The 4696-nt window shown below is 40.1% G+C and overlaps 1 pseudogene; it reads left to right on the forward strand.

Annotated features, from left to right (window-relative positions):
• The first annotated feature begins 2856 nt into the window (after positions 1 to 2856).
• LOC111825427 lies at positions 2857 to 3322 on the forward strand (annotated as a pseudogene).
• The last annotated feature ends 1374 nt before the right edge of the window (positions 3323 to 4696 follow it).

The following is a 4696-nucleotide window of genomic DNA, read 5'->3' on the forward strand; positions in this document are numbered from 1 at the left end:
AGCTCTAGACCCAAAAACAAGAGGCTCCTTTCATGGCTGCTAGCTCGCACAAATAACCTGTGAGAGGCCCTTCCCTCTCTGGGCCTCCTTTGGACTGGGTTTTCCCAGCTCTCCCTTCAGTCCAGTGTTCTGGCCACTAAGTGGGGCTCCTCTAGAGATTAAAAGATAAACATTTGTGGCCACTTCTCAAAGCGTACTTTGGTTTGCTGAGTAATGGCCCCCAACTATCCCAGAAGCCTATAAATGTTATCTTTTTTGGAAAAAGGGATCTTTAGAGATGTAATGAAGGATCTTGGGGTAGAGGAGTTATCCTGGATTACCCAGGTGGGCCCTAAATGCCATCATAAACGTCTTCCTGAGGGAGAGACAGAGGAAAATTTTACTCACACACAAGCACGTGCGTGCTCACACACAGGTGAAGGCGGTGTGAAGATTGAGCAGGGAGTGATTTAGAGATGTTGGCCCTGCAGACTGAAGTGATGTGGCCACAAGCCAAGGAACGCCGTGGCCATGCAAAACCAGAAGAGGAAAAGCACAGATTCTCCCCTAGGTCCTCTGGAGGAAGTGCCGCCTGCTGAAGCCTTGATTTGGCCAGTGATACTGATTTCAGACTCTGGCCTCCAGAACTGTGAGCAGACAAATTTCTGTTGTTTTAAAACTCCAAGTTTGTGGTACTTTGAAGTCATAGGAAACGAATACCGAGTGCAAGGTCACCTTGGGCCTATGCATTTTGGTAGTACTTATTATGACCTTGACAGGTCCTCCTGACACACCCTGCATTTTGTCAGGCTCGCCCTGGGACTCTTCTATTGAAAAACTCCTACTCTGGGTACCTGTTGTGGAAAAGGCAAGGAGAAAGTCAAAAGACCCACATAGCTTTGAGCAAATCAGTCCATTTATCTGAACAATGGTCCCCCAATATGATAAAAGCAGGGACTAAATTTCATTCCTCTTTGTTCCTTAGTGACTGGAATAGTGTGAGGCACATCCATGGTACACACTCAATATTTGTTGACTAAATAATATGGAAATTATTATTACCTTTCCCTGCCTACCTCACTGAGTTGTTTATTGTGGGGCCTAGATTAGAAATTTTAGAACGTATTTTAAAAGTTGTAATGCAATGAACCAAAGTTAGGTATGATTAACTGAGAGATGTATGTATCTCTAAATTCAGTTAGCAAGAATCTGGCTGGCTAGAACCCACATCTCCTATGCACAGGTAAGGTTAATATGCAGATAGAGACATGAACCACATTTCTAAATGTTTAATTTGCTTCAAAATAAATTAGCTAACCAGGAATAGATACTGTTGTTTAAGCAAGTGGTGGCCATTTAATTAACTTAATTACTCAAACCTATGATTGGATTACATTTAGAAGTTAGATAAAGAGAAAAAATGGGAATAGGATGAAGAGAGAATTGAGTTTTTATTAAACACTTGATTTGTGGACATTCGTGCTAGACTATTGCTGGATATAAGACATAACAGGTCATCTCAGGAACCAACGCTCCACCCTCACCCCAAGATTCCCTGGGGTGCTGTTGTCTTGATGCTGTTTGTATGCAGCTCTATTGTCTGCAAGAATGAGTGAAATTATGAAGAGATTAACAAGACCAGAATGAGTCTGCAAAATGGAAAACCCAGGAGGAAGGAAATGACCTCTTAAGAGGAAAAAAATCATCTTAAAAGCAGGAATAAGTGTAAAGTTTAGAATATTGTACTCAAAGTTCTCTCTGCTCTTATTGCTTGTTAAGGAGGCTGGGAAGGACTATGGGAGAAAGTCAGTGTTTTTTGCTGAGTAGCCTCATAGATGGGTTACAACTAAAAGAGAGGCAAAACTAGGCTTAAAGTGGCCTTCCCAGGGCCTCAAATGGTATTGCTGCAGCAGTTCCTGGCACCAAACCAGAGAGCTCCATAGGCCTGTAGAAGATGAAGCCCTGGAGGAACGAACATCCAGCGACTGGTGGGCAGGGTCTGGGTTATTTGTCACCCTGCCTGAGACATACACCAATCATGGATGCCTAGGATACAAAGCAACAGATGTGGGCTTCAGGAGAAGGTGAAAGATTTGAGGGATGCTTCTAGTGCTTAGAGATTAGAGATAATCTCTGGGATGATTAGAGATAATGAACAGATCCAGGAGAAGATGGGAGAAATAACCCAAGAGAAGAGACAAAATGAAATGAGTCCAAGGAGATAGAGATGCAATTCAGTGCTACACGTTTGCTGAGAGTAGGGGAAGGTGCCAGCAGGAAAGAAAAGACAGGAAACTCTGCCCCAGCAGACACCATGATATTAAAGACCACGGAGACAAATACACTGCGCAGATGAAGTTTGGGGGTTCCTCATTCCCAAAGACCCCTTTCCAAGAGCCTAAAAAGGACACTGACAGTGTATTTCTATGATTATATGGTTGGTAAAAATTTCATGGGGGGGGGGAGTGTTTTAATTGAAATTAGTTAGAGTTGATGACTCTCTTTATTCCAACATCCCCTTGCCCTACTTAACCCATTTATCAGTTGGCCCTGGAATGTCCAGGGCCCTTTTGGAGACCTGGCTAAGGAGAATTTGACTGGGGGATACATTTAGTCTGGGTCTAGTGGGGTATATTAATATGGTTTTCAGTCATTTCCATGAATAGTCATTCCACGTAGGAATGCCTTTCAGGAATATACCTACTACTGAGTGTGCTGATTTACCCAACATCATAAGATGAAGATGCACGGCCAGAGATCACATCTGGATATGAAAGAGTTCTCTAGTGGGAGGACAGGAAAGGATCAGGATAGTGGAGAATAAATAAATGTCTAAATGTTTGGAGTCAGAGAAGCCGGCTGGAGTTTGACAGGTCCTGTTGGGTTTGGAATATTCTTCAATCAGTATGTCAACCAACACAGAGGTTTCTCTTTCTTCATATGATGAAGGTCAGGGATCTAAATTTATCCGAAAAGCTAGAGAGGCACCATTTGTCCCTATTGGGATGGCGGGTTTTGCAGCAATCATTGCATATGGATTATATAAATTGAAGAACGGGGGGAAATACTAAAATGTCCCTTCACCTGACCCACATGCATGTGGCAGCCCAAGGTTTTGTTGCAGGAGCCATGACTCTTGGTTATAAAGGAAGAAAGACAATCCTGTCCATCACTGAGTTTATAATTTCACTGAAGAGCCTAGACATGCACAGGCTTGGAAGTAAGACCCATTATCTGGACGAGACCTATGATTGCTATTTTATTGAGTTGAAGATAAAAAATATTTTTTAAATGTATGGGCTATGCCATGTATAAGGAATTCTGGGCAAAACCTAAACCGTAGAAGAAGAGGAGCTGTCTTGGTCTTCCTAGTGGTGTTTGCTATAGTTAGACATCTCATATTGAGGTTATATGTTTACTTTGAAAAAAAATCATTTGATTTTTGTTAATTTGAATATTGGCTTCCTTTTTTGCAGGCTTGATTTGCCAGGTGACTAAATTACTAGTGACTAGTTCACTAGCTAGGTCATTCAGGGGAGGCGGGTTAGCACGTAAGAAACATGTCACTTTTAAATGCACTTGGTAGTGGTGCAATGTCCACCTTGTTAGACTCTTCTGGTGAAATTGGTTCTCAGCAAGAACAACATGCCAATCCTGAAGTACTCCCAGTTGTTGCAGAATCTCACATGCTTTTGATGTTATGTAGGAATCCTGTTTGCCCCAGTAACTTTGACTTTTTTCTGCCTGCCTTGTGGACTGAATGAGGAGTTCAGTTTTCAGGGCTGGTTGGCTCTTAAAGAAGCCTTTCAAAACAGTGCATGGCATATAATGTTACAAACCTGCCCCCAACTGAACATGTGTGTGTGTGTTTAAACCAAATCTAACATGCTGAAAATGGCTGCTAGAAGGTAGTATTTATTTTAGAGTCATACTAGTAAACATAAGATAATTTGGATCCCAGTATAGCTCTTTTCTAATTGCAGAATTATATTTTTGCTGCTGTTATATTAGAATAATTTTAAATGTCACCTTGAAATAGATATAGGTATTTTAAGTGCTAACACAAAGGTAATGAAAAACAGCTTTTAAATATGTGCAGTATGTTCATTTTCTCTGTAAGAATCATAAATGGTAAACTAAACAAATTACCTATAATGGAAGTGGTGAATGATTCAAGAGCAAGCTCTGGAAAGACATTATACAAAAACTTTGGTGTACTTTATTGTACTTGTGAAATTCTAACCTGAATTACATTCCATGGTGATAACATGGTAAATGTAGTGTTGTTAAAGTAAGTGAACACACACACACACACATAAATAAATAAATAAATAAATAAATAAATAAATAAATAAATAAATGTTTGGAGTCAGAGTGTAAGAAAATTCTAATCATCAGATGAATAAACATGAAGCCAAGGATTTGATTCTTATTATAGCCTAATCTAAGTGGAAGCTTCTCTTGTCAGGAATGTGCACAGTAATGTAACATACACAACTATAAACTCTATCTATGTTTTCTTTTTTGATGGGAATTTCATGAAATAGAATTTATCCTAAATCTGTTTGTAGGACCCAAACTTGAAGCAGTACTATAAACAGCAAGCATGTCAGTGTGTGAGTTTGGTATCTTTTATTCAATCCAACTATCAATGAAAAACTATTTCTGATGATCTGTAGTAGAGGAAAGACCAAATTATCTTGCAATTCTCTGTAGA

The sequence above is a fragment of the Myotis lucifugus genome, unplaced genomic scaffold (genome assembly GCF_000147115.1).
Source record: "Myotis lucifugus unplaced genomic scaffold, Myoluc2.0 scaffold_26, whole genome shotgun sequence".
Classification (NCBI taxonomy): domain Eukaryota; kingdom Metazoa; phylum Chordata; class Mammalia; order Chiroptera; family Vespertilionidae; genus Myotis; species Myotis lucifugus.